This window comes from Arvicola amphibius, chromosome 6 (assembly GCF_903992535.2).
Source record: "Arvicola amphibius chromosome 6, mArvAmp1.2, whole genome shotgun sequence".
NCBI lineage: Eukaryota > Metazoa > Chordata > Mammalia > Rodentia > Cricetidae > Arvicola > Arvicola amphibius.
In genome coordinates this window covers 107,678,547-107,688,151 of record NC_052052.2, presented here as the reverse complement: position 1 = coordinate 107,688,151, position 9,605 = coordinate 107,678,547, and positions in this window count along the sequence as shown.

Sequence of the window (9,605 nt, the reverse complement as noted above, 5' to 3'; positions counted from 1 at the left end):
CATAGTGGATCTCCTATTTGCAATCTTTTGAAAATCCTGAGTTCAGGGAGTTTTCTTTTACTCCCCCTTCCTAAGGTAATGCATGGACTGTTCAGATCACTCCTGTATGTTGAGTTCTAGGGCAGACTCCAGAGCTACAGCAAAACTGTCAAAAAACAAAAACAAAAAATCTCTTCATTCTCCATAGCCAGCTCTAGGTGTACATACAGTAAGTAGAGTGGTTCTCATACCCTTAACTTCTTTTCCATGACACCCTCACCTTCAGTCTGGCAAGGAAAACCAGTGGCTATTTTTGATCAGCCTTCCATTTTTTCATCTTGTACCTAGTAAGACACCACTCAAGAGTTTTGGCAACACAAGCCTCATAATGAAGAAAGTCCCCTACCCTATACTTACCCCATGGTAACCACTTAACTTTTTGCTGGGTTGCTTCAGACATCTGCCTCTGTGTTTCTAAATCCATCCTTAGGAAGCTTCTGTGTCAGCAGAGTTTTCCTTTCCGGCCAGTCAGTTTCCAAATAACCGAAACAGAGACTTAATTATGAGAGCCTGGCAGCTCAGGCTTATTACTAACTAACTCTTACAACTTAAATTAACATCTTTCTGTTAATCTACATTCTGCCACATGGCATTACCTCTCTTGTCTTGCACCTCCTGTTTTCTCCCTGTCTCACTGGCGACTCTTCTGCCTCAGTCCTTCTTTCCAATAACATTAGTCTGGTTCCCCCTTCCCCCCACACACCTAACCTTATCCTGTCCAGCTATTGGCCAGTCAGCTTCTTTATTAAACTAATCATAGTGACATACTTAAACAGTGTACAGGAAAGTTTCACACTACTGTCTCTTTCTAAGCAGGTGTCTAAGGTCTAAGGACTGTACTCAGTCCTTCATTTCCATTCGTGCTTCAACCCACCGCAACTCAAAGAGTAAATCTAGAAAGAGATATTGACTCAAGAAATAGGAAAAGTAATTCTCAGTATCATGACCAAGTTAATTTGTTCAGAAAATAATCTATGACAGCTGACCTTTAGTTTTGAATGAATGAATATGTTGAGTATACACCAGGCCTTTAATACCAACATTTGGGAGGCAGAGGTAGACAAAGCCCAAAGCTCTGTCTGAGTTTGAGGCCAGCCTGATCTCCATAGTTCCAGGACAGTCAGGGATACACAAAGAAACCCTGTCTTGAAACACTACCACCGTCTCCCCAAAATTCTACATATATATTGAGTTTGAAGTCAGCCTGTTCTCCATAATGAGTCCCAGGACAGCAAGAGTTACACAGAGAAACCCTCTTTCGAAAACAAATGACAAGTAGACAATAAACAGCAAAACATCAAATTGGGGGACTGGAGCAATGGCTGGGTGGTTAAGAGCACTGACTGCTCTTCTAGGGGACCGTGGTTTAATTCCCAGCACCGACATATGGCAGCTCACAACTGTAACTCCAAGATCTAACACCCTCATATAAGCACACCTACAAAACACCAATGAACATAAAAAAATAAGAAGTAAAAAACCCCATCAAATTGGGCACTCAAAACATACAGCAGAAAGTTCCAGTAGAGTTGTAGGCAGAAAAAAGCAGGAAGATTCAGACTCCATTGATAAGGACCTAATGGCCCACAACAGAGGCAGTGTGTTTTCCAAAATGTGTTGTGCTCATATCGGGCCAGATGATGTCTTCCCTGAGATAACCTCCATCTAGGATGTCAAGGACAGCAAGTTGGAAACAAAATGATATCCAAGCATAAGCTTGCAGCACTCCCCCTCCCAGAGCTATGTGATGCTTCATCTGAATCTATCTAATTTTTACTGGGAAAAATGCTTTACTTTCCCCAAGAATGTAGTGTTAGAGTCTAGTTGCTCCTTAGGCCCTATCTGCAGCTGCTTCTCCTCTTTCACAGATACCCACAGGCACACCCTCTTGAGTCCCTAGCAAACAACCTCCCAGTGGCAAGATTTCTCACCTGGCAAGAGAGTTTACATCAAAGTGGGTATTGGCGGCCAAACATCCTCCTAACCCCTTCCCTGGCTTCTGCAGGGAATCTGAGAGCCTGGCTGCAGGCTTGTGCTATAACTCCTGCTTCAGCTACTTAGGGCCCTGACTCTTTTCCTCAGAGATCCTCCATGGCCTTGTCTGTCTGTCCACGGCATTGATAACTTTTTTTTTTTTGAGATGAGATCTCACTTTATAAATCCAGCTGGGCTGGTACTCAGAGATCCAAGTGGCTCTGCTTCCTAAATGCTGAGATTGAGGTGTGTGTCACCATGCCTTACTGATTAGTAACTCTTTAATAAACTCCTTATCTCCAGCAGTCCTATGCCCCAACAAATTGACTCCTGTTTTTTGTTTTTTTTTTTTAAACACCAACCCCCCACTTTCCAGAATCCAAAACCTTTCACTTTTTTCGAGACAGTATTTCTCTGTGTAGACCATACTGGCCTTGAACTCCCAACTGCTGGAATTAAAGGTGGGCACCACCATCGCCTGGCCCTTTTGCTTTTTTTTTAACCTTGTTGAAATTACATTCTTGAGCTGGAGAGATGACTCAATGGTTAAGAATATTGCTCTTACAGAGGTCCCACGTTTCGGTTCCCAGTGGCCCCCCACACAGTGGCTTTCGACTGTCTTCACTCCTGCTCTACCATGATCCAGCACCCTCTTCTGACCTCTGCAGCCAGCAAGCATGCATGTGGTATACATAATGCATGTAGCCATAATATTCATACACAGAAATAAATCTTTTTTAAAAAATTGCTTATTGGGCAGAGACAGGCAGATTAGCTCTATGTGAGTTTGAAGCCAATCTGGTCTATGTAGTGAGTTTTAGGCCAACCAGGGCTATGTAGAGAGGCCTTGTCTCACAAAAGCCAATAAATAAATGGATTCTTTGGATGAGATTGGGAAGAAAGAAGGTGATTTCTTAGCAATCTTTAGAAATATAAAAACATCCCATATCTACCCACCTCACAGAAGCCCAAGTATGACTCCTTTGTCCTGTCAGGTGGCTTTACTCTCTAGAACACCTTTCTGGTTTCAGTAAACCTACCTTGGCTCATTCTGAAGTTCACATCTTTGTCGAAACCACAAACCTAAGTCTTGCCCCCTGAAAACCACACCTCATGAAGAGTGTGGTGGTTTTAATTTTGGTACTCAAGAGCAGATGAAGGAGGATCTCTGTGAGTTCAAGGTCAGCCTGGGCTACTACAGTGAGACCCCCTGTCCAAAAAAAAAAAAAAAAAAAAAAAGGTGATATAAACTAAAACTTGTTTTAATTGGCAGCAGAGAAAAATTAGAGAAATATTTTATATATAAGGTGCCTTGGGTTTCTTGTAGTCAAGTTCTTTTTCTCTGTTAGAGAACAGAAAGACAGGAAGGAAGGCAAAGCAACAGTTACATTTGTTGGCAAGGGATCCAAACTCCTTGAGCAAGAGAACCCCTGACTCTAATCGATTGATTGTAATGGGGGGGAGGGGGTCTGGGTTTCTCTTGGGTTCGAGTTCCCACTCCTAATGCCCTGTTGATCCTAAGGTGTCCTGGCATGAGAATTGTGTCCCCGTTTCTCTACACTTATGGCTGTTTAGTTGCCAGTACAGCCCCCATCTTGGTGCATGAGCACAAACAGCTGCTGTTGGTTGTTGGGGTTTGTTACCAGTCAGGGTGGGTCCCCAGCCTCCTTTTTCTTTATGGTATAACGGGGAAAGAGAATGTGCCACAGGATGAGAGAAATGACCCACTTTCCCTGCCCTGGGGCCTGCAGCTGCAGTCACACACAGGATAACAGGAAGATTGTTACATTCATGTTCTTTTGAAAGTTACATGAGCTGTGATACTTTTAGTATGATTTTAGGGTACAGGAACTTCTGGGTTTGATACTGTTTTTTCTTTAGTGATTACCTCTTTTTCATGTTTGCACACAATATTCAAATACCTCTTAGTAAATTCTATTTTCCTCTTCTCATTCTGGTATATATTTCTCAGACACTTAAGCTTGTTTTCTTAGCAGAGAACACATGCCATTTCAAAGTTTCTGAAAAGTTAAGTTTGCACCCACCTGTGGATAGGTTTGTGGCAAATCCTCATGGGTCCCTGACTTGCTAAACTCTGATCTTAGCTGGAAGACTAGAATCCGGAAGCTGTGTGTATTGCTGCTTTTTCTCAGAAAACTAAGGAACAAATGTAATCAAGTTCTGATATTTTGTCCCCTCCTCCCCGCAAGAAAACTAAAAGTAGCAAAGACATACTTCAGAGTAGCTTGCAATCCTGAAGGTCAGGAACCAAGCAACAAAATCCAATCACACTGATGTTAAATCATTTCAGGCGTAAGCTGATGGCAGCTGAAGTCCTGCCCTAGCACCTGTAGAAACTAGAACTGCAGGAGCATGCCTCCGCCCAGCAATGCACCTTTTGTTTAATTTTTGTGTAAATTTAATACAGAGCCCAAGTTGGCCCTGAACTTGTGATCCTCCAACCCAGTCTCCGTTAGCAATTATTCTAGGTCTATACTACCATGATGGACTTGCTTGAAGAAATTACATAAATCATTTTCATTTTTATCCAGTCTCGGGTGTTATTTTGTGCTTTTAATCCCAGCACTTGAGGCAAAGATGGGAGGACCTTGAGCTCAAGGCCATTCCCTGCTAGTTATGAGGCCCTCTCTCAAGTCCTGCCATAAAAAGAGTCTCAGGTTCCCTGGGGGCCTCCTCGGGGAGAGAGCTGTGGTGCTCACTCTGGTGGTGTGTGAGTCCCACTCTCACTGCAGTCTGCGAGCCATACTGTTTTTATAACAGTGACTGCAGGAAGGAGGCAACACCTCCCCCGAGCATTTGGACAAAGCATACTTTTTAAACCAAAGTAAGTCTTCCTCCTCGTGTCCTCCCAGGCCTCCCACCAGTCACCCACACAGCCTCTTATTCTGAAGCAAGTCCCTTCCTGCTAATGACAACCTTCAGGGCAGCCTTGAAAGATTGAAATAGCATTTTTAATCGAGCAGTGCCACCACATCTGCTGTGCTGCTCAAGGGCTCAGAGCAAGCTTGTGTATGCTGAACTGTTTCATCTTCACAGGGTACCGAGGGCAAGACTTGAAAATATTGGATGAGGGCGTAGTCTTGTAATTGGCTTTATCTAATGTTAGAAGATTCAGGACTGAGGATATATTTCCATGCTAGAATTCCTGCTTAGCATGTACATAGTCCTGGCTGGATTCGAAACTCTAGGAAGAATGGGGGAGGAGAAACAAAAAGAGAAGCTAAAAGAGGCAGGAGGGTCTCAGTTAGCTGGAGGCCCCACTGGTCTACAGAGCTAGTTCTAGGACAGCGAAGGCGGCACGAAGAAACCCTGTCTGGAGTCAACAAAACTAAAGATCACAGTTTTGCTGCTCAGTGAGTAAAACACTTGCTGTGAAATCATGAGGGCCTGGGTTTGAGTGCCCAGCACCCAGGTAAAACACTTCACAAAGCCATGCACGTGTGTACGAGTAGAACTAGCACAGAGGACGGTAGAGAGAGAGGGTGGTCACTAGGTCTTGCTGACTGCCAGCCCAGTTCTGGGTTCAGTGAGAAACCTTTTCTAACAGGAATAAGGTGGAGAGTGACAGATGGGACACTCGAGAATACACACATGCACACAGACAGGCAGATGGCATCTCAACCTGTCTATGAAGTAAGGAGTTCAAGGTCATTCTCAGTTACGAAGTGAGTTTGAGGTCAGCCCAGGCTACAGGAAACTCTCAGAACACCAATAAACAAAGCAAAACAAACAAACAAAAAACAAATGAAAAGGTAAAATTGAATGAAGGAATTTAGAATGAGGATTGCATTGAATAACCCTGTCCCTATCTACCTCTTTGTATAGAACATTGTCTCTCCCAGCATGGAAAACAAAAATCAAAAACATAGCACCCCTAGGGCTGGAGAAATGGCTCACCTTGTTAGCAGCTCTGGCTGCTCTTCCAGAGGAGACAGGTTCAAGTCCCAGCACTCACGTGGTGGCTCACAACTTTCTACAGCTCTAGTTCCAGAGGATCCAAAATCCTCTTCTGGCCTCCTTGGGTAAAAGGTATGTATCCATATACAAAAAAGAAGAAGAAGGAGAAGGAGAGGGAGGGGGAGGAAGAAGAGGAAGAAGAAGAAGAGAGTCTACTTTATCCCACTCAACTCAAACCCCTGCCTGTCTGGGGCTGTGCCAGCCCTTCCTATAGACCCTCACGATCCAGCCAGTCACAGCCGAAAGGCTGTCTGTCCCTAACAAATAAAGAATGATGATCTGTTGCCCATTCTGCCCAACTGGCTCCATGGTAGGACATTTCAAGTGGCTTTTTTCGCCTCTTGCAAGTCTCCATGTCCGTCAGACTGCAAACCAAGAACAAATACTTAATAAATCAACCAGCAAGCTGGCACACAACTGGATGGAAGGCTGATGCAGGATTGCTGTTGAAGGTTGCCTGGGCTATATAGCAAGACTGTGTCTCAAAAATAAATAAATAGGGGCCAGACAGTGGTGGTGCACACCTTTCATCCCAGCACAGACAGATCTCTGTGAGTTGAAGACCAGCCTGGGTTACAGAGCTGCCAGGAGAGGCTCCAAAGCTACACAGAGAAACCCTGTCTCGAAAAACCAAAAAGTAAGTAAATATTAAAACAACAACATGTGTACATTTCCCCTATTTTTATAGTAAAACTGTGATGCCTTCAGTGTCTGTGTCTTTTAGCTGGTGATAACGTAAGTGACTACTTCCCATCCTATGCCCAGGATCCCTGCCTGATTTCCCAGCTGACCGCTTTACCTCTTACATTTATTCATTTGCTTTGTGTGCATGTGTGTGCACATGTGTGTCATGGTTATGCACGGGGAGGTCAAAGGACAACCTGAGCGAGTCAGTTCTTTTCTTCCACCATGTGTGTCCTGAGGTTTGAACTCAGGTACTCAGGCTTGGTAGCAAGCACTTTTATCGCCTCGCAGATGCCACTCATTTTTAGATACCCAATTCTGTTACCAGCCAAGGATGTAACAAAACCCCAGTTTCCTATTTACAAAAAAGGGGGTGGTTTTTCTTATACAAGTTGTACAGTCCATGCTGGGCATGGTGGTGCATGCCTATAATCCCAACCATTTAGGAGCCGGAGGCCAAGGATGGCAAGTTCAAGAGCAGGCTGGGCAATAACACAGTATGCCCCTGTCTGGAGAAAAACAAGTCCAGGCTAGCAGACCAGAGCTGGTGCGGTGGCTCGGTTGTGTTCTGGTCCACCAACAGTGCCACCCTGCTAGCTGCTGAGAGTTTAAGACCACGGCTGTGGCAAGTGCAGCTGGTCGGTGATGACTGACCGTCAGGAAGATTCTCTATGTGGGAAAGAGTCAGGAACCCTGCATCTTGCTGAAGGACCTGGTGGGTCCTACAGAGCTACTTTGGCTGAGAAGGAATGTTCTCACATCTGAGACTGTAGAGGGAGGTAGGTCTCTCTCTTTTTTTTTTTTTTTACTGTTTTTGTGTTTTTATTTGTTTGTTGTTTTCCCTATTAAGCCTACTATTTCTTGTAGGAGGAAGGCCAATTCTTTCTTTGGCCTAGATCGTGAAGTTTGGGACAAGAAAGACTACAAGAAGAGTGAAGGGCACTCTCGCCATCCCCCGCACACGTCCCAGCTCCAGTCTTCACGCTCAGCTTCATCTCATTTCGTTGTCTAATCCGTGTCTTAAACCGTGACTACACATGGGTTTGTGTGGCTGAATGCCGGAAGTGCAAGACCCATCAGTGATACGTGACCAGTGAACACGCAAGAGCCAGAAATTTAAAGTTAAGCGTCTAATGAATCTGAGGGGTTTCCAGCAGGCTTGTTGGTCCAGCACACAGCTGCATTGCAGGTCTGATTCTGACCACACAGTGTGCTCAGTTTGCATGGTTTCTGCCCTCACTCCAGGCAAGACAGCCAATGCCGCCTCCAACACTAGCTTAGAGCTAACTATTGTATACTGTGCACTGCAGTGTTTTCTACTCATGGGAAAACGCCAGCCCCTACAGGAACACGATCGTCACATTACAGCTGGGTCTTCTACAGGAGTAGACAGTACTCTTGACCCTTGGGCCTCCTCTCCCAGCCCTCTAACCATTTCTGAAATGGCCCTAAACCTTCTTCTGCCCTTAATTACACATTCATGCAAATTAACTTTTTCAGCATCTCTAATTATCAAATCAAAATGCTAACTGGCTCTGAAAAGCATTGAAGATACTCTTCTCTCTACAGTATAAAATATTCAGATAATATTCAATTTTTCATTGTAAAATTAAATTGAAGTTAGCACACTGATCTCATTAATAATGCAAATTTACTCACTAGTAAATGACGAAATATGTATATATAGTATTTATAGGTATTTTACAACGATTTCTTATACTTTATTATCAGTATACATTTAATTTATATCCATATTTTTTATACCTGTATATCTGGAGTTGTGTGAGGATTTCTCAGGTGAAAAGGGGTTGGGAATGAGAAAGTTGAACCTGCTTCTGCTCCAGTCAGTGCAGTCAGTGAGGAAAAGTACTCTCTTAATTCCAGGTCAAAATAGGAGAATATTTAGACATAATTCAGCTTACCTAGAATTTTGGCAATGACTTAATTATGCCAGACTTTATTATAGGTCTGTAGCTACTGGAGAGAGGTGATTGGGCACTAACTGAGACAGCCCTGTGGCAAGCAAGCGGTTCAATGTGAGCCCTCACACTTGCGTGCTCTCAGAGAGTTGCTGTCAACCGTTCATCGCTTGTCATGTATATCCAGGCACAACCTACACTGACTTAATACCTGACCTAGTGCCTGGTGAAGTCAGCCAGCCTCGGGGTATGAAGGAAGGCAAAAGTTCATTGCTTGTAGCGTGCATCCAGTCACAACCCATACTTGCCAAGACCTGACCTAGTGCCTGGTGAAGTCAGCCAGCCTCAGGACATGAATGAAGGTCAGGAGGCTCTGGAAGTAGCTGGGATTTCTCCACTGTAACAAGAACTCCCCACATGGCCTGATCCGGGGTCTTCTAATATATAAGAAACTCAGTCCTTGGACAGGACCCCCAACTTGCTTGTCATAATCGGATTCTTTTCTTTTTTGGTGTCTTGAAACCTTGTCTCAGGTAACCCAGATGGCCTTGCAGTCTCAACATGCAGGGTGACTTGCCAGGACGTCCAGGGTGCTGTCATGTGCCGTTGCACCTGCTTTTCTCCCCCCTCCTCTTTTTAACGGTACTAGGGATTCAAGCCAGGGCCTAACATGTCCTAGACACGCGCTCTGCCGCTGAGCTGCAACCCTGTCTCGCCCTTGTTTCTTTATTGGGTCAAGAGCTGCTTTTGTCCTGGAAATATTCTTTTTTTTAACGTGGAAGAACACTCATAGTTTTGATATTTGAAGGCGAAATTTAGATTGTGTGTGTGTGTGTGTGTGTGTGTGTGTATTTAGCATTTTAAGAAGTTGTAGCGGAATGGTGGTAGCACACACCTTTAATCCCAACACTTGAGAAGTAGAGGTAGGGAATCTCTGTGAGCCTGGTCAACTGAGTGACACCTTATTGGGGTGGAGACCTTGAGTATGCAGTGGGAGGCCTTATGATCATA